Source organism: Rhinoderma darwinii, assembly GCF_050947455.1.
Source record: "Rhinoderma darwinii isolate aRhiDar2 chromosome 4 unlocalized genomic scaffold, aRhiDar2.hap1 SUPER_4_unloc_9, whole genome shotgun sequence".
NCBI lineage: Eukaryota > Metazoa > Chordata > Amphibia > Anura > Rhinodermatidae > Rhinoderma > Rhinoderma darwinii.
Window position 1 is genome coordinate 22331 of NW_027461764.1, and position 21912 is coordinate 44242.

At 45.7% G+C, this 21912-nt stretch overlaps 21 non-coding genes across 21 annotated transcripts; 10 read left to right on the forward strand and 11 right to left on the reverse strand.

Annotated features, from left to right (window-relative positions):
- The first annotated feature begins 1025 nt into the window (after positions 1–1025).
- TRNAN-GUU (transfer RNA asparagine (anticodon GUU)) lies at positions 1026–1099 on the forward strand. The gene has a single exon. It is a non-coding gene; the product is annotated as a tRNA-Asn (tRNA).
- A 567-nt stretch (positions 1100–1666) lies between these two features.
- On the reverse strand, positions 1667–1752 carry TRNAY-GUA (transfer RNA tyrosine (anticodon GUA)). Its single transcript is given in 2 exon segments — positions 1667–1702; positions 1716–1752. It is a non-coding gene; the product is annotated as a tRNA-Tyr (tRNA).
- Positions 1753–2783: 1031 nt separating this feature from the next.
- On the forward strand, positions 2784–2857 carry TRNAN-GUU (transfer RNA asparagine (anticodon GUU)). The gene has a single exon. It is a non-coding gene; the product is annotated as a tRNA-Asn (tRNA).
- A 567-nt stretch (positions 2858–3424) lies between these two features.
- On the reverse strand, positions 3425–3510 carry TRNAY-GUA (transfer RNA tyrosine (anticodon GUA)). Its single transcript is given in 2 exon segments — positions 3425–3460; positions 3474–3510. It is a non-coding gene; the product is annotated as a tRNA-Tyr (tRNA).
- Positions 3511–5178: 1668 nt separating this feature from the next.
- On the reverse strand, positions 5179–5264 carry TRNAY-GUA (transfer RNA tyrosine (anticodon GUA)). The gene is given in 2 exon segments: positions 5179–5214; positions 5228–5264. It is a non-coding gene; the product is annotated as a tRNA-Tyr (tRNA).
- A 1031-nt stretch (positions 5265–6295) lies between these two features.
- TRNAN-GUU (transfer RNA asparagine (anticodon GUU)) lies at positions 6296–6369 on the forward strand. The gene has a single exon. It is a non-coding gene; the product is annotated as a tRNA-Asn (tRNA).
- A 1686-nt stretch (positions 6370–8055) lies between these two features.
- On the forward strand, positions 8056–8129 carry TRNAN-GUU (transfer RNA asparagine (anticodon GUU)). The gene has a single exon. It is a non-coding gene; the product is annotated as a tRNA-Asn (tRNA).
- Positions 8130–8696: 567 nt separating this feature from the next.
- On the reverse strand, positions 8697–8782 carry TRNAY-GUA (transfer RNA tyrosine (anticodon GUA)). The gene is given in 2 exon segments: positions 8697–8732; positions 8746–8782. It is a non-coding gene; the product is annotated as a tRNA-Tyr (tRNA).
- A 1031-nt stretch (positions 8783–9813) lies between these two features.
- TRNAN-GUU (transfer RNA asparagine (anticodon GUU)) lies at positions 9814–9887 on the forward strand. The gene has a single exon. It is a non-coding gene; the product is annotated as a tRNA-Asn (tRNA).
- Positions 9888–10454: 567 nt separating this feature from the next.
- TRNAY-GUA (transfer RNA tyrosine (anticodon GUA)) lies at positions 10455–10540 on the reverse strand. Its single transcript is given in 2 exon segments — positions 10455–10490; positions 10504–10540. It is a non-coding gene; the product is annotated as a tRNA-Tyr (tRNA).
- A 1031-nt stretch (positions 10541–11571) lies between these two features.
- On the forward strand, positions 11572–11645 carry TRNAN-GUU (transfer RNA asparagine (anticodon GUU)). The gene has a single exon. It is a non-coding gene; the product is annotated as a tRNA-Asn (tRNA).
- A 567-nt stretch (positions 11646–12212) lies between these two features.
- TRNAY-GUA (transfer RNA tyrosine (anticodon GUA)) lies at positions 12213–12298 on the reverse strand. Its single transcript is given in 2 exon segments — positions 12213–12248; positions 12262–12298. It is a non-coding gene; the product is annotated as a tRNA-Tyr (tRNA).
- Positions 12299–13329: 1031 nt separating this feature from the next.
- On the forward strand, positions 13330–13403 carry TRNAN-GUU (transfer RNA asparagine (anticodon GUU)). Its single transcript has one exon. It is a non-coding gene; the product is annotated as a tRNA-Asn (tRNA).
- Positions 13404–13970: 567 nt separating this feature from the next.
- Positions 13971–14056, reverse strand: TRNAY-GUA (transfer RNA tyrosine (anticodon GUA)). Its single transcript is given in 2 exon segments — positions 13971–14006; positions 14020–14056. It is a non-coding gene; the product is annotated as a tRNA-Tyr (tRNA).
- Positions 14057–15087: 1031 nt separating this feature from the next.
- On the forward strand, positions 15088–15161 carry TRNAN-GUU (transfer RNA asparagine (anticodon GUU)). Its single transcript has one exon. It is a non-coding gene; the product is annotated as a tRNA-Asn (tRNA).
- A 567-nt stretch (positions 15162–15728) lies between these two features.
- On the reverse strand, positions 15729–15814 carry TRNAY-GUA (transfer RNA tyrosine (anticodon GUA)). Its single transcript is given in 2 exon segments — positions 15729–15764; positions 15778–15814. It is a non-coding gene; the product is annotated as a tRNA-Tyr (tRNA).
- A 1676-nt stretch (positions 15815–17490) lies between these two features.
- TRNAY-GUA (transfer RNA tyrosine (anticodon GUA)) lies at positions 17491–17576 on the reverse strand. Its single transcript is given in 2 exon segments — positions 17491–17526; positions 17540–17576. It is a non-coding gene; the product is annotated as a tRNA-Tyr (tRNA).
- Positions 17577–18607: 1031 nt separating this feature from the next.
- TRNAN-GUU (transfer RNA asparagine (anticodon GUU)) lies at positions 18608–18681 on the forward strand. The gene has a single exon. It is a non-coding gene; the product is annotated as a tRNA-Asn (tRNA).
- A 567-nt stretch (positions 18682–19248) lies between these two features.
- TRNAY-GUA (transfer RNA tyrosine (anticodon GUA)) lies at positions 19249–19334 on the reverse strand. The gene is given in 2 exon segments: positions 19249–19284; positions 19298–19334. It is a non-coding gene; the product is annotated as a tRNA-Tyr (tRNA).
- Positions 19335–20365: 1031 nt separating this feature from the next.
- Positions 20366–20439, forward strand: TRNAN-GUU (transfer RNA asparagine (anticodon GUU)). Its single transcript has one exon. It is a non-coding gene; the product is annotated as a tRNA-Asn (tRNA).
- A 567-nt stretch (positions 20440–21006) lies between these two features.
- Positions 21007–21092, reverse strand: TRNAY-GUA (transfer RNA tyrosine (anticodon GUA)). The gene is given in 2 exon segments: positions 21007–21042; positions 21056–21092. It is a non-coding gene; the product is annotated as a tRNA-Tyr (tRNA).
- Between the last annotated feature and the right edge of the window lie 820 nt (positions 21093–21912).

Consider the following 21912-nt stretch of genomic DNA (forward strand, 5'->3'; position numbering starts at 1 on the left):
CGAGCTGGTTGTCGGGTGCTTCCTAAGCTTGCAAATGAGTTACATGAGTAGGGAAACAGAGGAGAATTGTCCCGCTCTTTGAAAAACTCGGCAAACCAAAACTTTGGAGAATACGGGCGTCGATCCCGTTACCTCTCGCATGCCAAGCGAGCGCTCTACCATTTGAGCTAATCCCCCTTCTGGCAGTCCATGTTGGGGTCCATGCTGGTTTCCATGTTGGGGTGCCTGATTCACCACAATTGTGATCATCACATACTTTTCAACCTGTAGCTTTAAGCTTTTTTTTTTTTTTTTTTTTTTAAGTGTGGATGTCTTTCTCCCGTAAAAGCAGAAGGAGCGTGGAGCTTACAGGGTGCCGGGTGGTGTAAAAGTATAGGTGAGTCGTTAGTGTACAGAGTGAAGAATTGTGGGAAGAGAAAAGAAATCAGAATGATTTAAATAAGAAAGTCGCAACGTAGAAAAGATGGTCTAGATCCAATGGCCCATTTGGTTGTGGGCCCAAAAGCCTTTGCCTGTGCCACTTTGTTGCAAAGGCGAAAACATGTGGCATGAGAAACTGGGAGGTTGCGTGTATAAAAAGCATAGTCTGAAGGTCGTGAAAATGAGATGGTCAGGGATCGGGGGTCTCTATTCTATTTTTACGAGAAAAACATGTGATTCCGACCGGGGATAATGGCCAAATTGTAACAGGGGGCGTGAGTAAAAGAGAGCACTTAGCAGAGGATGGTTTCGATGCATCGACCTCTGGGTTATGGGCCCAGCACGCTTCCGCTGCGCCACTCTGCTGCCATACCTCCAAAAGAGAGGGGTAGCCTATTACCCGCTGACTGTTGTTAAGACGCTAATGTGGAGGCCATCTCTGTGTTGCAATTGTCCATTTGTTGGCGGCTGTAGTTCCACGCAGTTGTTATGTTTTATCATTCTCTTCTTTTTATTGTGTTGATCAGAAGGTCCTCTAAGAAACATACTCCATTTACCATGTTGTGGCTTTTTTACGACTTTAATCAAAGTGGGGGAACGTGGTTGTCTCTGTGGCGCAATTGGTTAGCGCGTTCGGCTGTTAACCGGAAGGTTGGTGGTTCAAGCCCACCCAGGGACGGCAGTGTCCTCTTTTTGTCTCAGTTGCATGTTACAGAAAATCCTATGGTGCCTCTCAACTTAAAGTTTCGGCCAGAAGAGGAGGGCACCGGTTGTAAGACCATTTCAACATGTACAGTGTGAAAAATTTTGAGAAGAGAAAAAAATCCCAGTGATTTGGATGACATAGTTGCAATGTAGAAAGAATGGTCCAGAGCCTTTGGCCCTCTTTGGTTGTGGGCCTAAATGTCTTTCCATGCGCCACTCTGTTTCAAAGAAGATGACACATGACATGAGAAACTGGGAGGTTCAAGCAAAGCTTGAAGGTTGTGAAAACTTTTTTTTGTCTGATAACCAAAAGGTTGGTGGTTCAAGCCCACCCAGGGATGATTGTACCCTCTTTTTGTTTCAGTTGCATGTCAGAGTTACAGAAAGTCCTACTGTGGCTCTCAACTGAGAGTTTCGGTCGGATGCCCATTTCAAATACCCAACACAAACAAGAGACCCCTCTGAAAATAGATAGAAGACGAGGGCACCGGGAGAGCATTTGTCGACAGGTTGAAACATCATCTATGAGACTAACAAAAGTTCCTTCGAGCCGGAATTGAACCAGCGACCTAAGGATTGCTGATTTTCTACTACAGTCCTCCGCTCTACCAGCTGAGCTATCGAAGGCTTGCCGAGCTGGTTGTCGGGTGCTTCCTAAGCTTGCAAATGAGTTACATGAGTAGGGAAACAGAGGAGAATTGTCCCGCTCTTTGAAAAACTCGGCAAACCAAAACTTTGGAGAATACGGGCGTCGATCCCGTTACCTCTCGCATGCTAAGCGAGCACTCTACCATTTGAGCTAATCCCCCTTCTGGCAGTCCATGTTGGGGTCCATGCTGGTTTCCATGTTGGGGTGCCTGATTCACCACAATTGTGATCATCACATACTTTTCAACCTGTAGCTTTAAGCTTTTTTTTTTTTTTTTTTTTTTTAAGTGTGGATGTCTTTCTCCCGTAAAAGCAGAAGGAGCGTGGAGCTTACAGGGTGCCGGGTGGTGTAAAAGTATAGGTGAGTCGTTAGTGTACAGAGTGAAGAATTGTGGGAAGAGAAAAGAAATCAGAATGATTTAAATAAGAAAGTCGCAACGTAGAAAAGATGGTCTAGATCCAATGGCCCATTTGGTTGTGGGCCCAAAAGCCTTTGCCTGTGCCACTTTGTTGCAAAGGCGAAAACATGTGGCATGAGAAACTGGGAGGTTGCGTGTATAAAAAGCATAGTCTGAAGGTCGTGAAAATGAGATGGTCAGGGATCGGGGGTCTCTATTCTATTTTTACGAGAAAAACATGTGATTCCGACCGGGGATAATGGCCAAGTTGTAACAGGGGGCGTGAGTAAAAGAGAGCACTTAGCAGAGGATGGTTTCGATGCATCGACCTCTGGGTTATGGGCCCAGCACGCTTCCGCTGCACCACTCTGCTGCCATACCTCCAAAAGAGAGGGGTAGCCTATTACCCGCTGACTGTTGTTAAGACGCTAATGTGGAGGCCATCTCTGTGTTGCAATTGTCCATTTGTTGGCGGCTGTAGTTCCACGCAGTTGTTATGTTTTATCATTCTCTTCTTTTTATTGTGTTGATCAGAAGGTCCTCTAAGAAACATACTCCATTTACCATGTTGTGGCTTTTTTACGACTTTAATCAAAGTGGGGGAGCGTGGTTGTCTCTGTGGCGCAATTGGTTAGCGCGTTCGGCTGTTAACCGGAAGGTTGGTGGTTCAAGCCCACCCAGGGACGGCAGTGTCCTCTTTTTGTCTCAGTTGCATGTTACAGAAAATCCTATGGTGCCTCTCAACTTAAAGTTTCGGCCAGAAGAGGAGGGCACCGGTTGTAAGACCATTTCAACATGTACAGTGTGAAAAATTTTGAGAAGAGAAAAAAATCCCAGTGATTTGGATGACATAGTTGCAATGTAGAAAGAATGGTCCAGAGCCTTTGGCCCTCTTTGGTTGTGGGCCTAAATGTCTTTCCATGCGCCACTCTGTTTCAAAGAAGATGACACATGACATGAGAAACTGGGAGGTTCAAGCAAAGCTTGAAGGTTGTGAAAACTTTTTTTTGTCTGATAACCAAAAGGTTGGTGGTTCAAGCCCACCCAGGGATGATTGTACCCTCTTTTTGTTTCAGTTGCATGTCAGAGTTACAGAAAGTCCTACTGTGGCTCTCAACTGAGAGTTTCGGTCGGATGCCCATTTCAAATACCCAACACAAACAAGAGACCCCTCTGAAAATAGATAGAAGACGAGGGCACCGGGAGAGCATTTGTCGACAGGTTGAAACATCATCTATGAGACTAACAAAAGTTCCTTCGAGCCGGAATTGAACCAGCGACCTAAGGATTGCTGATTTTCTACTACAGTCCTCCGCTCTACCAGCTGAGCTATCGAAGGCTTGCCGAGCTGGTTGTCGGGTGCTTCCTAAGCTTGCAAATGAGTTACATGAGTAGGGAAACAGAGGAGAATTGTCCCGCTCTTTGAAAAACTCGGCAAACCAAAACTTTGGAGAATACGGGCGTCGATCCCGTTACCTCTCGCATGCTAAGCGAGCGCTCTACCATTTGAGCTAATCCCCCTTCTGGCAGTCCATGTTGGGGTCCATGCTGGTTTCCATGTTGGGGTGCCTGATTCACCGCAATTGTGATCATCACATACTTTTCAACCTGTAGCTTTAAGCTTTTTTTTTTTTTTTTTTTAAGTGTGGATGTCTTTCTCCCGTAAAAGCAGAAGGAGCGTGGAGCTTACAGGGTGCCGGGTGGTGTAAAAGTATAGGTGAGTCGTTAGTGTACAGAGTGAAGAATTGTGGGAAGAGAAAAGAAATCAGAATGATTTAAATAAGAAAGTCGCAACGTAGAAAAGATGGTCTAGATCCAATGGCCCATTTGGTTGTGGGCCCAAAAGCCTTTGCCTGTGCCACTTTGTTGCAAAGGCGAAAACATGTGGCATGAGAAACTGGGAGGTTGCGTGTATAAAAAGCATAGTCTGAAGGTCGTGAAAATGAGATGGTCAGGGATCGGGGGTCTCTATTCTATTTTTACGAGAAAAACATGTGATTCCGACCGGGGATAATGGCCAAATTGTAACAGGGGGCGTGAGTAAAAGAGAGCACTTAGCAGAGGATGGTTTCGATCCATCGACCTCTGGGTTATGGGCCCAGCACGCTTCCGCTGCGCCACTCTGCTGCCATACCTCCAAAAGAGAGGGGTAGCCTATTACCCGCTGACTGTTGTTAAGACGCTAATGTGGAGGCCATCTCTGTGTTGCAATTGTCCATTTGTTGGCGGCTGTAGTTCCACGCAGTTGTTATGTTTTATCATTCTCTTCTTTTTATTGTGTTGATCAGAAGGTCCTCTAAGAAACATACTCCATTTACCATGTTGTGGCTTTTTTACGACTTTAATCAAAGTGGGGGAGCGTGGTTGTCTCTGTGGCGCAATTGGTTAGCGCGTTCGTCTGTTAACCGGAAGGTTGGTGGTTCAAGCCCACCCAGGGACGGCAGTGTCCTCTTTTTGTCTCAGTTGCATGTTACAGAAAATCCTATGGTGCCTCTCAACTTAAAGTTTCGGCCAGAAGAGGAGGGCACCGGTTGTAAGACCATTTCAACATGTACAGTGTGAAAAATTTTGAGAAGAGAAAAAAATCCCAGTGATTTGGATGACATAGTTGCAATGTAGAAAGAATGGTCCAGAGCCTTTGGCCCTCTTTGGTTGTGGGCCTAAATGTCTTTCCATGCGCCACTCTGTTTCAAAGAAGATGACACATGACATGAGAAACTGGGAGGTTCAAGCAAAGCTTGAAGGTTGTGAAAACTTTTTTTTGTCTGATAACCAAAAGGTTGGTGGTTCAAGCCCACCCAGGGATGATTGTACCCTCTTTTTGTTTCAGTTGCATGTCAGAGTTACAGAAAGTCCTACTGTGGCTCTCAACTGAGAGTTTCGGTCGGATGCCCATTTCAAATACCCAACACAAACAAGAGACCCCTCTGAAAATAGATAGAAGACGAGGGCACCGGGAGAGCATTTGTCGACAGGTTGAAACATCATCTATGAGACTAACAAAAGTTCCTTCGAGCCGGAATTGAACCAGCGACCTAAGGATTGCTGATTTTCTACTACAGTCCTCCGCTCTACCAGCTGAGCTATCGAAGGCTTGCCGAGCTGGTTGTCGGGTGCTTCCTAAGCTTGCAAATGAGTTACATGAGTAGGGAAACAGAGGAGAATTGTCCCGCTCTTTGAAAAACTCGGCAAACCAAAACTTTGGAGAATACGGGCGTCGATCCCGTTACCTCTCGCATGCTAAGCGAGCACTCTACCATTTGAGCTAATCCCCCTTCTGGCAGTCCATGTTGGGGTCCATGCTGGTTTCCATGTTGGGGTGCCTGATTCACCACAATTGTGATCATCACATACTTTTCAACCTGTAGCTTTAAGCTTTTTTTTTTTTTTTTTTTTTTTAAGTGTGGATGTCTTTCTCCCGTAAAAGCAGAAGGAGCGTGGAGCTTACAGGGTGCCGGGTGGTGTAAAAGTATAGGTGAGTCGTTAGTGTACAGAGTGAAGAATTGTGGGAAGAGAAAAGAAATCAGAATGATTTAAATAAGAAAGTCGCAACGTAGAAAAGATGGTCTAGATCCAATGGCCCATTTGGTTGTGGGCCCAAAAGCCTTTGCCTGTGCCACTTTGTTGAAAAGGCGAAAACATGTGGCATGAGAAACTGGGAGGTTGCGTGTATAAAAAGCATAGTCTGAAGGTCGTGAAAATGAGATGGTCAGGGATCGGGGGTCTCTATTCTATTTTTACGAGAAAAACATGTGATTCCGACCGGGGATAATGGCCAAATTGTAACAGGGGGCGTGAGTAAAAGAGAGCACTTAGCAGAGGATGGTTTCGATGCATCGACCTCTGGGTTATGGGCCCAGCACGCTTCCGCTGCACCACTCTGCTGCCATACCTCCAAAAGAGAGGGGTAGCCTATTACCCGCTGACTGTTGTTAAGACGCTAATGTGGAGGCCATCTCTGTGTTGCAATTGTCCATTTGTTGGCGGCTGTAGTTCCACGCAGTTGTTATGTTTTATCATTCTCTTCTTTTTATTGTGTTGATCAGAAGGTCCTCTAAGAAACATACTCCATTTACCATGTTGTGGCTTTTTTACGACTTTAATCAAAGTGGGGGAGCGTGGTTGTCTCTGTGGCGCAATTGGTTAGCGCGTTCGGCTGTTAACCGGAAGGTTGGTGGTTCAAGCCCACCCAGGGACGGCAGTGTCCTCTTTTTGTCTCAGTTGCATGTTACAGAAAATCCTATGGTGCCTCTCAACTTAAAGTTTCGGCCAGAAGAGGAGGGCACCGGTTGTAAGACCATTTCAACATGTACAGTGTGAAAAATTTTGAGAAGAGAAAAAAATCCCAGTGATTTGGATGACATAGTTGCAATGTAGAAAGAATGGTCCAGAGCCTTTGGCCCTCTTTGGTTGTGGGCCTAAATGTCTTTCCATGCGCCACTCTGTTTCAAAGAAGATGACACATGACATGAGAAACTGGGAGGTTCAAGCAAAGCTTGAAGGTTGTGAAAACTTTTTTTTGTCTGATAACCAAAAGGTTGGTGGTTCAAGCCCACCCAGGGATGATTGTACCCTCTTTTTGTTTCAGTTGCATGTCAGAGTTACAGAAAGTCCTACTGTGGCTCTCAACTGAGAGTTTCGGTCGGATGCCCATTTCAAATACCCAACACAAACAAGAGACCCCTCTGAAAATAGATAGAAGACGAGGGCACCGGGAGAGCATTTGTCGACAGGTTGAAACATCATCTATGAGACTAACAAAAGTTCCTTCGAGCCGGAATTGAACCAGCGACCTAAGGATTGCTGATTTTCTACTACAGTCCTCCACTCTACCAGCTGAGCTATCGAAGGCTTGCCGAGCTGGTTGTCGGGTGCTTCCTAAGCTTGCAAATGAGTTACATGAGTAGGGAAACAGAGGAGAATTGTCCCGCTCTTTGAAAAACTCGGCAAACCAAAACTTTGGAGAATACGGGCGTCGATCCCGTTACCTCTCGCATGCTAAGCGAGCACTCTACCATTTGAGCTAATCCCCCTTCTGGCAGTCCATGTTGGGGTCCATGCTGGTTTCCATGTTGGGGTGCCTGATTCACCACAATTGTGATCATCACATACTTTTCAACCTGTAGCTTTAAGCTTTTTTTTTTTTTTTTTTTTTTTTTAAGTGTGGATGTCTTTCTCCCGTAAAAGCAGAAGGAGCGTGGAGCTTACAGGGTGCCGGGTGGTGTAAAAGTATAGGTGAGTCGTTAGTGTACAGAGTGAAGAATTGTGGGAAGAGAAAAGAAATCAGAATGATTTAAATAAGAAAGTCGCAACGTAGAAAAGATGGTCTAGATCCAATGGCCCATTTGGTTGTGGGCCCAAAAGCCTTTGCCTGTGCCACTTTGTTGAAAAGGCGAAAACATGTGGCATGAGAAACTGGGAGGTTGCGTGTATAAAAAGCATAGTCTGAAGGTCGTGAAAATGAGATGGTCAGGGATCGGGGGTCTCTATTCTATTTTTACGAGAAAAACATGTGATTCCGACCGGGGATAATGGCCAAATTGTAACAGGGGGCGTGAGTAAAAGAGAGCACTTAGCAGAGGATGGTTTCGATGCATCGACCTCTGGGTTATGGGCCCAGCACGCTTCCGCTGCACCACTCTGCTGCCATACCTCCAAAAGAGAGGGGTAGCCTATTACCCGCTGACTGTTGTTAAGACGCTAATGTGGAGGCCATCTCTGTGTTGCAATTGTCCATTTGTTGGCGGCTGTAGTTCCACGCAGTTGTTATGTTTTATCATTCTCTTCTTTTTATTGTGTTGATCAGAAGGTCCTCTAAGAAACATACTCCATTTACCATGTTGTGGCTTTTTTACGACTTTAATCAAAGTGGGGGAGCGTGGTTGTCTCTGTGGCGCAATTGGTTAGCGCGTTCGGCTGTTAACCGGAAGGTTGGTGGTTCAAGCCCACCCAGGGACGGCAGTGTCCTCTTTTTGTCTCAGTTGCATGTTACAGAAAATCCTATGGTGCCTCTCAACTTAAAGTTTCGGCCAGAAGAGGAGGGCACCGGTTGTAAGACCATTTCAACATGTACAGTGTGAAAAATTTTGAGAAGAGAAAAAAATCCCAGTGATTTGGATGACATAGTTGCAATGTAGAAAGAATGGTCCAGAGCCTTTGGCCCTCTTTGGTTGTGGGCCTAAATGTCTTTCCATGCGCCACTCTGTTTCAAAGAAGATGACACATGACATGAGAAACTGGGAGGTTCAAGCAAAGCTTGAAGGTTGTGAAAACTTTTTTTTGTCTGATAACCAAAAGGTTGGTGGTTCAAGCCCACCCAGGGATGATTGTACCCTCTTTTTGTTTCAGTTGCATGTCAGAGTTACAGAAAGTCCTACTGTGGCTCTCAACTGAGAGTTTCGGTCGGATGCCCATTTCAAATACCCAACACAAACAAGAGACCCCTCTGAAAATAGATAGAAGACGAGGGCACCGGGAGAGCATTTGTCGACAGGTTGAAACATCATCTATGAGACTAACAAAAGTTCCTTCGAGCCGGAATTGAACCAGCGACCTAAGGATTGCTGATTTTCTACTACAGTCCTCCGCTCTACCAGCTGAGCTATCGAAGGCTTGCCGAGCTGGTTGTCGGGTGCTTCCTAAGCTTGCAAATGAGTTACATGAGTAGGGAAACAGAGGAGAATTGTCCCGCTCTTTGAAAAACTCGGCAAACCAAAACTTTGGAGAATACGGGCGTCGATCCCGTTACCTCTCGCATGCTAAGCGAGCACTCTACCATTTGAGCTAATCCCCCTTCTGGCAGTCCATGTTGGGGTCCATGCTGGTTTCCATGTTGGGGTGCCTGATTCACCACAATTGTGATCATCACATACTTTTCAACCTGTAGCTTTAAGCTTTTTTTTTTTTTTTTTTTTTTTAAGTGTGGATGTCTTTCTCCCGTAAAAGCAGAAGGAGCGTGGAGCTTACAGGGTGCCGGGTGGTGTAAAAGTATAGGTGAGTCGTTAGTGTACAGAGTGAAGAATTGTGGGAAGAGAAAAGAAATCAGAATGATTTAAATAAGAAAGTCGCAACGTAGAAAAGATGGTCTAGATCCAATGGCCCATTTGGTTGTGGGCCCAAAAGCCTTTGCCTGTGCCACTTTGTTGAAAAGGCGAAAACATGTGGCATGAGAAACTGGGAGGTTGCGTGTATAAAAAGCATAGTCTGAAGGTCGTGAAAATGAGATGGTCAGGGATCGGGGGTCTCTATTCTATTTTTACGAGAAAAACATGTGATTCCGACCGGGGATAATGGCCAAATTGTAACAGGGGGCGTGAGTAAAAGAGAGCACTTAGCAGAGGATGGTTTCGATGCATCGACCTCTGGGTTATGGGCCCAGCACGCTTCCGCTGCACCACTCTGCTGCCATACCTCCAAAAGAGAGGGGTAGCCTATTACCCGCTGACTGTTGTTAAGACGCTAATGTGGAGGCCATCTCTGTGTTGCAATTGTCCATTTGTTGGCGGCTGTAGTTCCACGCAGTTGTTATGTTTTATCATTCTCTTCTTTTTATTGTGTTGATCAGAAGGTCCTCTAAGAAACATACTCCATTTACCATGTTGTGGCTTTTTTACGACTTTAATCAAAGTGGGGGAGCGTGGTTGTCTCTGTGGCGCAATTGGTTAGCGCGTTCGGCTGTTAACCGGAAGGTTGGTGGTTCAAGCCCACCCAGGGACGGCAGTGTCCTCTTTTTGTCTCAGTTGCATGTTACAGAAAATCCTATGGTGCCTCTCAACTTAAAGTTTCGGCCAGAAGAGGAGGGCACCGGTTGTAAGACCATTTCAACATGTACAGTGTGAAAAATTTTGAGAAGAGAAAAAAATCCCAGTGATTTGGATGACATAGTTGCAATGTAGAAAGAATGGTCCAGAGCCTTTGGCCCTCTTTGGTTGTGGGCCTAAATGTCTTTCCATGCGCCACTCTGTTTCAAAGAAGATGACACATGACATGAGAAACTGGGAGGTTCAAGCAAAGCTTGAAGGTTGTGAAAACTTTTTTTTGTCTGATAACCAAAAGGTTGGTGGTTCAAGCCCACCCAGGGATGATTGTACCCTCTTTTTGTTTCAGTTGCATGTCAGAGTTACAGAAAGTCCTACTGTGGCTCTCAACTGAGAGTTTCGGTCGGATGCCCATTTCAAATACCCAACACAAACAAGAGACCCCTCTGAAAATAGATAGAAGACGAGGGCACCGGGAGAGCATTTGTCGACAGGTTGAAACATCATCTATGAGACTAACAAAAGTTCCTTCGAGCCGGAATTGAACCAGCGACCTAAGGATTGCTGATTTTCTACTACAGTCCTCCGCTCTACCAGCTGAGCTATCGAAGGCTTGCCGAGCTGGTTGTCGGGTGCTTCCTAAGCTTGCAAATGAGTTACATGAGTAGGGAAACAGAGGAGAATTGTCCCGCTCTTTGAAAAACTCGGCAAACCAAAACTTTGGAGAATACGGGCGTCGATCCCGTTACCTCTCGCATGCTAAGCGAGCACTCTACCATTTGAGCTAATCCCCCTTCTGGCAGTCCATGTTGGGGTCCATGCTGGTTTCCATGTTGGGGTGCCTGATTCACCGCAATTGTGATCATCACATACTTTTCAACCTGTAGCTTTAAGCTTTTTTTTTTTTTTTTTTTTTTTAAGTGTGGATGTCTTTCTCCCGTAAAAGCAGAAGGAGCGTGGAGCTTACAGGGTGCCGGGTGGTGTAAAAGTATAGGTGAGTCGTTAGTGTACAGAGTGAAGAATTGTGGGAAGAGAAAAGAAATCAGAATGATTTAAATAAGAAAGTCGCAACGTAGAAAAGATGGTCTAGATCCAATGGCCCATTTGGTTGTGGGCCCAAAAGCCTTTGCCTGTGCCACTTTGTTGAAAAGGCGAAAACATGTGGCATGAGAAACTGGGAGGTTGCGTGTATAAAAAGCATAGTCTGAAGGTCGTGAAAATGAGATGGTCAGGGATCGGGGGTCTCTATTCTATTTTTACGAGAAAAACATGTGATTCCGACCGGGGATAATGGCCAAATTGTAACAGGGGGCGTGAGTAAAAGAGAGCACTTAGCAGAGGATGGTTTCGATGCATCGACCTCTGGGTTATGGGCCCAGCACGCTTCCGCTGCACCACTCTGCTGCCATACCTCCAAAAGAGAGGGGTAGCCTATTACCCGCTGACTGTTGTTAAGACGCTAATGTGGAGGCCATCTCTGTGTTGCAATTGTCCATTTGTTGGCGGCTGTAGTTCCACGCAGTTGTTATGTTTTATCATTCTCTTCTTTTTATTGTGTTGATCAGAAGGTCCTCTAAGAAACATACTCCATTTACCATGTTGTGGCTTTTTTACGACTTTAATCAAAGTGGGGGAGCGTGGTTGTCTCTGTGGCGCAATTGGTTAGCGCGTTCGGCTGTTAACCGGAAGGTTGGTGGTTCAAGCCCACCCAGGGACGGCAGTGTCCTCTTTTTGTCTCAGTTGCATGTTACAGAAAATCCTATGGTGCCTCTCAACTTAAAGTTTCGGCCAGAAGAGGAGGGCACCGGTTGTAAGACCATTTCAACATGTACAGTGTGAAAAATTTTGAGAAGAGAAAAAAATCCCAGTGATTTGGATGACATAGTTGCAATGTAGAAAGAATGGTCCAGAGCCTTTGGCCCTCTTTGGTTGTGGGCCTAAATGTCTTTCCATGCGCCACTCTGTTTCAAAGAAGATGACACATGACATGAGAAACTGGGAGGTTCAAGCAAAGCTTGAAGGTTGTGAAAACTTTTTTTTGTCTGATAACCAAAAGGTTGGTGGTTCAAGCCCACCCAGGGATGATTGTACCCTCTTTTTGTTTCAGTTGCATGTCAGAGTTACAGAAAGTCCTACTGTGGCTCTCAACTGAGAGTTTCGGTCGGATGCCCATTTCAAATACCCAACACAAACAAGAGACCCCTCTGAAAATAGATAGAAGACGAGGGCACCGGGAGAGCATTTGTCGACAGGTTGAAACATCATCTATGAGACTAACAAAAGTTCCTTCGAGCCGGAATTGAACCAGCGACCTAAGGATTGCTGATTTTCTACTACAGTCCTCCGCTCTACCAGCTGAGCTATCGAAGGCTTGCCGAGCTGGTTGTCGGGTGCTTCCTAAGCTTGCAAATGAGTTACATGAGTAGGGAAACAGAGGAGAATTGTCCCGCTCTTTGAAAAACTCGGCAAACCAAAACTTTGGAGAATACGGGCGTCGATCCCGTTACCTCTCGCATGCTAAGCGAGCACTCTACCATTTGAGCTAATCCCCCTTCTGGCAGTCCATGTTGGGGTCCATGCTGGTTTCCATGTTGGGGTGCCTGATTCACCGCAATTGTGATCATCACATACTTTTCAACCTGTAGCTTTAAGCTTTTTTTTTTTTTTTTTTTTTTTAAGTGTGGATGTCTTTCTCCCGTAAAAGCAGAAGGAGCGTGGAGCTTACAGGGTGCCGGGTGGTGTAAAAGTATAGGTGAGTCGTTAGTGTACAGAGTGAAGAATTGTGGGAAGAGAAAAGAAATCAGAATGATTTAAATAAGAAAGTCGCAACGTAGAAAAGATGGTCTAGATCCAATGGCCCATTTGGTTGTGGGCCCAAAAGCCTTTGCCTGTGCCACTTTGTTGAAAAGGCGAAAACATGTGGCATGAGAAACTGGGAGGTTGCGTGTATAAAAAGCATAGTCTGAAGGTCGTGAAAATGAGATGGTCAGGGATCGGGGGTCTCTATTCTATTTTTACGAGAAAAACATGTGATTCCGACCGGGGATAATGGCCAAATTGTAACAGGGGGCGTGAGTAAAAGAGAGCACTTAGCAGAGGATGGTTTCGATGCATCGACCTCTGGGTTATGGGCCCAGCACGCTTCCGCTGCACCACTCTGCTGCCATACCTCCAAAAGAGAGGGGTAGCCTATTACCCGCTGACTGTTGTTAAGACGCTAATGTGGAGGCCATCTCTGTGTTGCAATTGTCCATTTGTTGGCGGCTGTAGTTCCACGCAGTTGTTATGTTTTATCATTCTCTTCTTTTTATTGTGTTGATCAGAAGGTCCTCTAAGAAACATACTCCATTTACCATGTTGTGGCTTTTTTACGACTTTAATCAAAGTGGGGGAGCGTGGTTGTCTCTGTGGCGCAATTGGTTAGCGCGTTCGGCTGTTAACCGGAAGGTTGGTGGTTCAAGCCCACCCAGGGACGGCAGTGTCCTCTTTTTGTCTCAGTTGCATGTTACAGAAAATCCTATGGTGCCTCTCAACTTAAAGTTTCGGCCAGAAGAGGAGGGCACCGGTTGTAAGACCATTTCAACATGTACAGTGTGAAAAATTTTGAGAAGAGAAAAAAATCCCAGTGATTTGGATGACATAGTTGCAATGTAGAAAGAATGGTCCAGAGCCTTTGGCCCTCTTTGGTTGTGGGCCTAAATGTCTTTCCATGCGCCACTCTGTTTCAAAGAAGATGACACATGACATGAGAAACTGGGAGGTTCAAGCAAAGCTTGAAGGTTGTGAAAACTTTTTTTTGTCTGATAACCAAAAGGTTGGTGGTTCAAGCCCACCCAGGGATGATTGTACCCTCTTTTTGTTTCAGTTGCATGTCAGAGTTACAGAAAGTCCTACTGTGGCTCTCAACTGAGAGTTTCGGTCGGATGCCCATTTCAAATACCCAACACAAACAAGAGACCCCTCTGAAAATAGATAGAAGACGAGGGCACCGGGAGAGCATTTGTCGACAGGTTGAAACATCATCTATGAGACTAACAAAAGTTCCTTCGAGCCGGAATTGAACCAGCGACCTAAGGATTGCTGATTTTCTACTACAGTCCTCCGCTCTACCAGCTGAGCTATCGAAGGCTTGCCGAGCTGGTTGTCGGGTGCTTCCTAAGCTTGCAAATGAGTTACATGAGTAGGGAAACAGAGGAGAATTGTCCCGCTCTTTGAAAAACTCGGCAAACCAAAACTTTGGAGAATACGGGCGTCGATCCCGTTACCTCTCGCATGCTAAGCGAGCGCTCTACCATTTGAGCTAATCCCCCTTCTGGCAGTCCATGTTGGGGTCCATGCTGGTTTCCATGTTGGGGTGCCTGATTCACCACAATTGTGATCATCACATACTTTTCAACCTGTAGCTTTAAGCTTTTTTTTTTTTTTTTTTTTTTTAAGTGTGGATGTCTTTCTCCCGTAAAAGCAGAAGGAGCGTGGAGCTTACAGGGTGCCGGGTGGTGTAAAAGTATAGGTGAGTCGTTAGTGTACAGAGTGAAGAATTGTGGGAAGAGAAAAGAAATCAGAATGATTTAAATAAGAAAGTCGCAACGTAGAAAAGATGGTCTAGATCCAATGGCCCATTTGGTTGTGGGCCCAAAAGCCTTTGCCTGTGCCACTTTGTTGCAAAGGCGAAAACATGTGGCATGAGAAACTGGGAGGTTGCGTGTATAAAAAGCATAGTCTGAAGGTCGTGAAAATGAGATGGTCAGGGATCGGGGGTCTCTATTCTATTTTTACGAGAAAAGCATGTGATTCCGACCGGGGATAATGGCCAAATTGTAACAGGGGGCGTGAGTAAAAGAGAGCACTTAGCAGAGGATGGTTTCGATGCATCGACCTCTGGGTTATGGGCCCAGCACGCTTCCGCTGCACCACTCTGCTGCCATACCTCCAAAAGAGAGGGGTAGCCTATTACCCGCTGACTGTTGTTAAGACGCTAATGTGGAGGCCATCTCTGTGTTGCAATTGTCCATTTGTTGGCGGCTGTAGTTCCACGCAGTTGTTATGTTTTATCATTCTCTTCTTTTTATTGTGTTGATCAGAAGGTCCTCTAAGAAACATACTCCATTTACCATGTTGTGGCTTTTTTACGACTTTAATCAAAGTGGGGGAGCGTGGTTGTCTCTGTGGCGCAATTGGTTAGCGCGTTCGGCTGTTAACCGGAAGGTTGGTGGTTCAAGCCCACCCAGGGACGGCAGTGTCCTCTTTTTGTCTCAGTTGCATGTTACAGAAAATCCTATGGTGCCTCTCAACTTAAAGTTTCGGCCAGAAGAGGAGGGCACCGGTTGTAAGACCATTTCAACATGTACAGTGTGAAAAATTTTGAGAAGAGAAAAAAATCCCAGTGATTTGGATGACATAGTTGCAATGTAGAAAGAATGGTCCAGAGCCTTTGGCCCTCTTTGGTTGTGGGCCTAAATGTCTTTCCATGCGCCACTCTGTTTCAAAGAAGATGACACATGACATGAGAAACTGGGAGGTTCAAGCAAAGCTTGAAGGTTGTGAAAACTTTTTTTTGTCTGATAACCAAAAGGTTGGTGGTTCAAGCCCACCCAGGGATGATTGTACCCTCTTTTTGTTTCAGTTGCATGTCAGAGTTACAGAAAGTCCTACTGTGGCTCTCAACTGAGAGTTTCGGTCGGATGCCCATTTCAAATACCCAACACAAACAAGAGACCCCTCTGAAAATAGATAGAAGACGAGGGCACCGGGAGAGCATTTGTCGACAGGTTGAAACATCATCTATGAGACTAACAAAAGTTCCTTCGAGCCGGAATTGAACCAGCGACCTAAGGATTGCTGATTTTCTACTACAGTCCTCCGCTCTACCAGCTGAGCTATCGAAGGCTTGCCGAGCTGGTTGTCGGGTGCTTCCTAAGCTTGCAAATGAGTTACATGAGTAGGGAAACAGAGGAGAATTGTCCCGCTCTTTGAAAAACTCGGCAAACCAAAACTTTGGAGAATACGGGCGTCGATCCCGTTACCTCTCGCATGCTAAGCGAGCGCTCTACCATTTGAGCTAATCCCCCTTCTGGCAGTCCATGTTGGGGTCCATGCTGGTTTCCATGTTGGGGTGCCTGATTCACCACAATTGTGATCATCACATACTTTTCAACCTGTAGCTTTAAGCTTTTTTTTTTTTTTTTTTTTTTTTTTTAAGTGTGGATGTCTTTCTCCCGTAAAAGCAGAAGGAGCGTGGAGCTTACAGGGTGCCGGGTGGTGTAAAAGTATAGGTGAGTCGTTAGTGTACAGAGTGAAGAATTGTGGGAAGAGAAAAGAAATCAGAATGATTTAAATAAGAAAGTCGCAACGTAGAAAAGATGGTCTAGATCCAATGGCCCATTTGGTTGTGGGCCCAAAAACCTTTGCCTGTGCCACTTTGTTGCAAAGGCGAAAACATGTGGCATGAGAAACTGGGATGTTGCGTGTATAAAAAGCATAGTCTGAAGGTCGTGAAAATGAGATGGTCAGGGATCGGGGGTCTCTATTCTATTTTTACGAGAAAAACATGTGATTCCGACCGGGGATAATGGCCAAATTGTAACAGGGGGCGTGAGTAAAAGAGAGCACTTAGCAGAGGATGGTTTCGATCCATCGACCTCTGGGTTATGGGCCCAGCACGCTTCCGCTGCGCCACTCTGCTGCCATACCTCCAAAAGAGAGGGGTAGCCTATTACCCGCTGACTGTTGTTAAGACGCTAATGTGGAGGCCATCTCTGTGTTGCAATTGTCCATTTGTTGGCGGCTGTAGTTCCACGCAGTTGTTATGTTTTATCATTCTCTTCTTTTTATTGTGTTGATCAGAAGGTCCTCTAAGAAACATACTCCATTTACCATGTTGTGGCTTTTTTACGACTTTAATCAAAGTGGGGGAGCGTGGTTGTCTCTGTGGCGCAATTGGTTAGCGCGTTCGGCTGTTAACCGGAAGGTTGCTGGTTCAAGCCCACCCAGGGACGGCAGTGTCCTCTTTTTGTCTCAGTTGCATGTTACAGAAAATCCTATGGTGCCTCTCAACTTAAAGTTTCGGCCAGAAGAGGAGGGCACCGGTTGTAAGACCATTTCAACATGTACAGTGTGAAAAATTTTGAGAAGAGAAAAAAATCCCAGTGATTTGGATGACATAGTTGCAATGTAGAAAGAATGGTCCAGAGCCTTTGGCCCTCTTTGGTTGTGGGCCTAAATGTCTTTCCATGCGCCACTCTGTTTCAAAGAAGATGACACATGACATGAGAAACTGGGAGGTTCAAGCAAAGCTTGAAGGTTGTGAAAACTTTTTTTTGTCTGATAACCAAAAGGTTGGTGGTTCAAGCCCACCCAGGGATGATTGTACCCTCTTTTTGTTTCAGTTGCATGTCAGAGTTACAGAAAGTCCTACTGTGGCTCTCAACTGAGAGTTTCGGTCGGATGCCCATTTCAAATACCCAACACAAACAAGAGACCCCTCTGAAAATAGATAGAAGACGAGGGCACCGGGAGAGCATTTGTCGACAGGTTGAAACATCATCTATGAGACTAACAAAAGTTCCTTCGAGCCGGAATTGAACCAGCGACCTAAGGATTGCTGATTTTCTACTACAGTCCTCCGCTCTACCAGCTGAGCTATCGAAGGCTTGCCGAGCTGGTTGTCGGGTGCTTCCTAAGCTTGCAAATGAGTTACATGAGTAGGGAAACAGAGGAGAATTGTCCCGCTCTTTGAAAAACTCGGCAAACCAAAACTTTGGAGAATACGGGCGTCGATCCCGTTACCTCTCGCATGCTAAGCGAGCGCTCTACCATTTGAGCTAATCCCCCTTCTGGCAGTCCATGTTGGGGTCCATGCTGGTTTCCATGTTGGGGTGCCTGATTCACCACAATTGTGATCATCACATACTTTTCAACCTGTAGCTTTAAGCTTTTTTTTTTTTTTTTTTTTTTTAAGTGTGGATGTCTTTCTCCCGTAAAAGCAGAAGGAGCGTGGAGCTTACAGGGTGCCGGGTGGTGTAAAAGTATAGGTGAGTCGTTAGTGTACAGAGTGAAGAATTGTGGGAAGAGAAAAGAAATCAGAATGATTTAAATAAGAAAGTCGCAACGTAGAAAAGATGGTCTAGATCCAATGGCCCATTTGGTTGTGGGCCCAAAAGCCTTTGCCTGTGCCACTTTGTTGCAAAGGCGAAAACATGTGGCATGAGAAACTGGGAGGTTGCGTGTATAAAAAGCATAGTCTGAAGGTCGTGAAAATGAGATGGTCAGGGATCGGGGGTCTCTATTCTATTTTTACGAGAAAAACATGTGATTCCGACCGGGGATAATGGCCAAATTGTAACAGGGGGCGTGAGTAAAAGAGAGCACTTAGCAGAGGATGGTTTCGATCCATCGACCTCTGGGTTATGGGCCCAGCACGCTTCCGCTGCGCCACTCTGCTGCCATACCTCCAAAAGAGAGGGGTAGCCTATTACCCGCTGACTGTTGTTAAGACGCTAATGTGGAGGCCATCTCTGTGTTGCAATTGTCCATTTGTTGGCGGCTGTAGTTCCACGCAGTTGTTATGTTTTATCATTCTCTTCTTTTTATTGTGTTGATCAGAAGGTCCTCTAAGAAACATACTCCATTTACCATGTTGTGGCTTTTTTACGACTTTAATCAAAGTGGGGGAGCGTGGTTGTCTCTGTGGCGCAATTGGTTAGCGCGTTCGGCTGTTAACCGGAAGGTTGGTGGTTCAAGCCCACCCAGGGACGGCAGTGTCCTCTTTTTGTCTCAGTTGCATGTTACAGAAAATCCTATGGTGCCTCTCAACTTAAAGTTTCGGCCAGAAGAGGAGGGCACCGGTTGTAAGACCATTTCAACATGTACAGTGTGAAAAATTTTGAGAAGAGAAAAAAATCCCAGTGATTTGGATGACATAGTTGCAATGTAGAAAGAATGGTCCAGAGCCTTTGGCCCTCTTTGGTTGTGGGCCTAAATGTCTTTCCATGCGCCACTCTGTTTCAAAGAAGATGACACATGACATGAGAAACTGGGAGGTTCAAGCAAAGCTTGAAGGTTGTGAAAACTTTTTTTTGTCTGATAACCAAAAGGTTGGTGGTTCAAGCCCACCCAGGGATGATTGTACCCTCTTTTTGTTTCAGTTGCATGTCAGAGTTACAGAAAGTCCTACTGTGGCTCTCAACTGAGAGTTTCGGTCGGATGCCCATTTCAAATACCCAACACAAACAAGAGACCCCTCTGAAAATAGATAGAAGACGAGGGCACCGGGAGAGCATTTGTCGACAGGTTGAAACATCATCTATGAGACTAACAAAAGTTCCTTCGAGCCGGAATTGAACCAGCGACCTAAGGATTGCTGATTTTCTACTACAGTCCTCCGCTCTACCAGCTGAGCTATCGAAGGCTTGCCGAGCTGGTTGTCGGGTGCTTCCTAAGCTTGCAAATAAGTTACATGAGTAGGGAAACAGAGGAGAATTGTCCCGCTCTTTGAAAAACTCGGCAAACCAAAACTTTGGAGAATACGGGCGTCGATCCCGTTACCTCTCGCATGCTAAGCGAGCGCTCTACCATTTGAGCTAATCCCCCTTCTGGCAGTCCATGTTGGGGTCCATGCTGGTTTCCATGTTGGGGTGCCTGATTCACCACAATTGTGATCATCACATACTTTTCAACCTGTAGCTTTAAGCTTTTTTTTTTTTTTTTTTTTTTTAAGTGTGGATGTCTTTCTCCCGTAAAAGCAGAAGGAGCGTGGAGCTTACAGGGTGCCGGGTGGTGTAAAAGTATAGGTGAGTCGTTAGTGTACAGAGTGAAGAATTGTGGGAAGAGAAAAGAAATCAGAATGATTTAAATAAGAAAGTCGCAACGTAGAAAAGATGGTCTAGATCCAATGGCCCATTTGGTTGTGGGCCCAAAAGCCTTTGCCTGTGCCACTTTGTTGCAAAGGCGAAAACATGTGGCATGAGAAACTGGGAGGTTGCGTGTATAAAAAGCATAGTCTGAAGGTCGTGAAAATGAGATGGTCAGGGATCGGGGGTCTCTATTCTATTTTTACGAGAAAAACATGTGATTCCGACCGGGGATAATGGCCAAATTGTAACAGGGGGCGTGAGTAAAAGAGAGCACTTAGCAGAGGATGGTTTCGATCCATCGACCTCTGGGTTATGGGCCCAGCACGCTTCCGCTGCGCCACTCTGCTGCCATACCTCCAAAAGAGAGGGGTAGCCTATTACCCGCTGACTGTTGTTAAGACGCTAATGTGGAGGCCATCTCTGTGTTGCAATTGTCCATTTGTTGGCGGCTGTAGTTCCACGCAGTTGTTATGTTTTATCATTCTCTTCTTTTTATTGTGTTGATCAGAAGGTCCTCTAAGAAACATACTCCATTTACCATGTTGTGGCTTTTTTACGACTTTAATCAAAGTGGGGGAGCGTGGTTGTCTCTGTGGCGCAATTGGTTAGCGCGTTCGGCTGTTAACCGGAAGGTTGGTGGTTCAAGCCCACCCAGGGACGGCAGTGTCCTCTTTTTGTCTCAGTTGCATGTTACAGAAAATCCTATGGTGCCTCTCAACTTAAAGTTTCGGCCAGAAGAGGAGGGCACCGGTTGTAAGACCATTTCAACATGTACAGTGTGAAAAATTTTGAGAAGAGAAAAAAATCCCAGTGATTTGGATGACATAGTTGCAATGTAGAAAGAATGGTCCAGAGCCTTTGGCCCTCTTTGGTTGTGGGCCTAAATGTCTTTCCATGCGCCACTCTGTTTCAAAGAAGATGACACATGACATGAGAAACTGGGAGGTTCAAGCAAAGCTTGAAGGTTGTGAAAACTTTTTTTTGTCTGATAACCAAAAGGTTGGTGGTTCAAGCCCACCCAGGGATGATTGTACCCTCTTTTTGTTTCAGTTGCATGTCAGAGTTACAGAAAGTCCTACTGTGGCTCTCAACTGAGAGTTTCGGTCGGATGCCCATTTCAAATACCCAACACAAACAAGAGACCCCTCTGAAAATAGATAGAAGACGAGGGCACCGGGAGAGCATTTGTCGACAGGTTGAAACATCATCTATGAGACTAACAAAAGTTCCTTCGAGCCGGAATTGAACCAGCGACCTAAGGATTGCTGATTTTCTACTACAGTCCTCCGCTCTACCAGCTGAGCTATCGAAGGCTTGCCGAGCTGGTTGTCGGGTGCTTCCTAAGCTTGCAAATGAGTTACATGAGTAGGGAAACAGAGGAGAATTGTCCCGCTCTTTGAAAAACTCGGCAAACCAAAACTTTGGAGAATACGGGCGTCGATCCCGTTACCTCTCGCATGCTAAGCGAGCGCTCTACCATTTGAGCTAATCCCCCTTCTGGCAGTCCATGTTGGGGTCCATGCTGGTTTCCATGTTGGGGTGCCTGATTCACCACAATTGTGATCATCACATACTTTTCAACCTGTAGCTTTAAGCTTTTTTTTTTTTTTTTTTTTTTTTAAGTGTGGATGTCTTTCTCCCGTAAAAGCAGAAGGAGCGTGGAGCTTACAGGGTGCCGGGTGGTGTAAAAGTATAGGTGAGTCGTTAGTGTACAGAGTGAAGAATTGTGGGAAGAGAAAAGAAATCAGAATGATTTAAATAAGAAAGTCGCAACGTAGAAAAGATGGTCTAGATACAATGGCCCATTTGGTTGTGGGCCCAAAAGCCTTTGCCTGTGCCACTTTGTTGCAAAGGCGAAAACATGTGGCATGAGAAACTGGGAGGTTGCGTGTATAAAAAGCATAGTCTGAAGGTCGTGAAAATGAGATGGTCAGGGATCGGGGGTCTCTATTCTATTTTTACGAGAAAAACATGTGATTCCGACCGGGGATAATGGCCAAATTGTAACAGGGGGCGTGAGTAAAAGAGAGCACTTAGCAGAGGATGGTTTTGATCCATCGACCTCTGGGTTATGGGCCCAGCACGCTTCCGCTGCGCCACTCTGCTGCCATACCTCCAAAAGAAAGGGGTAGC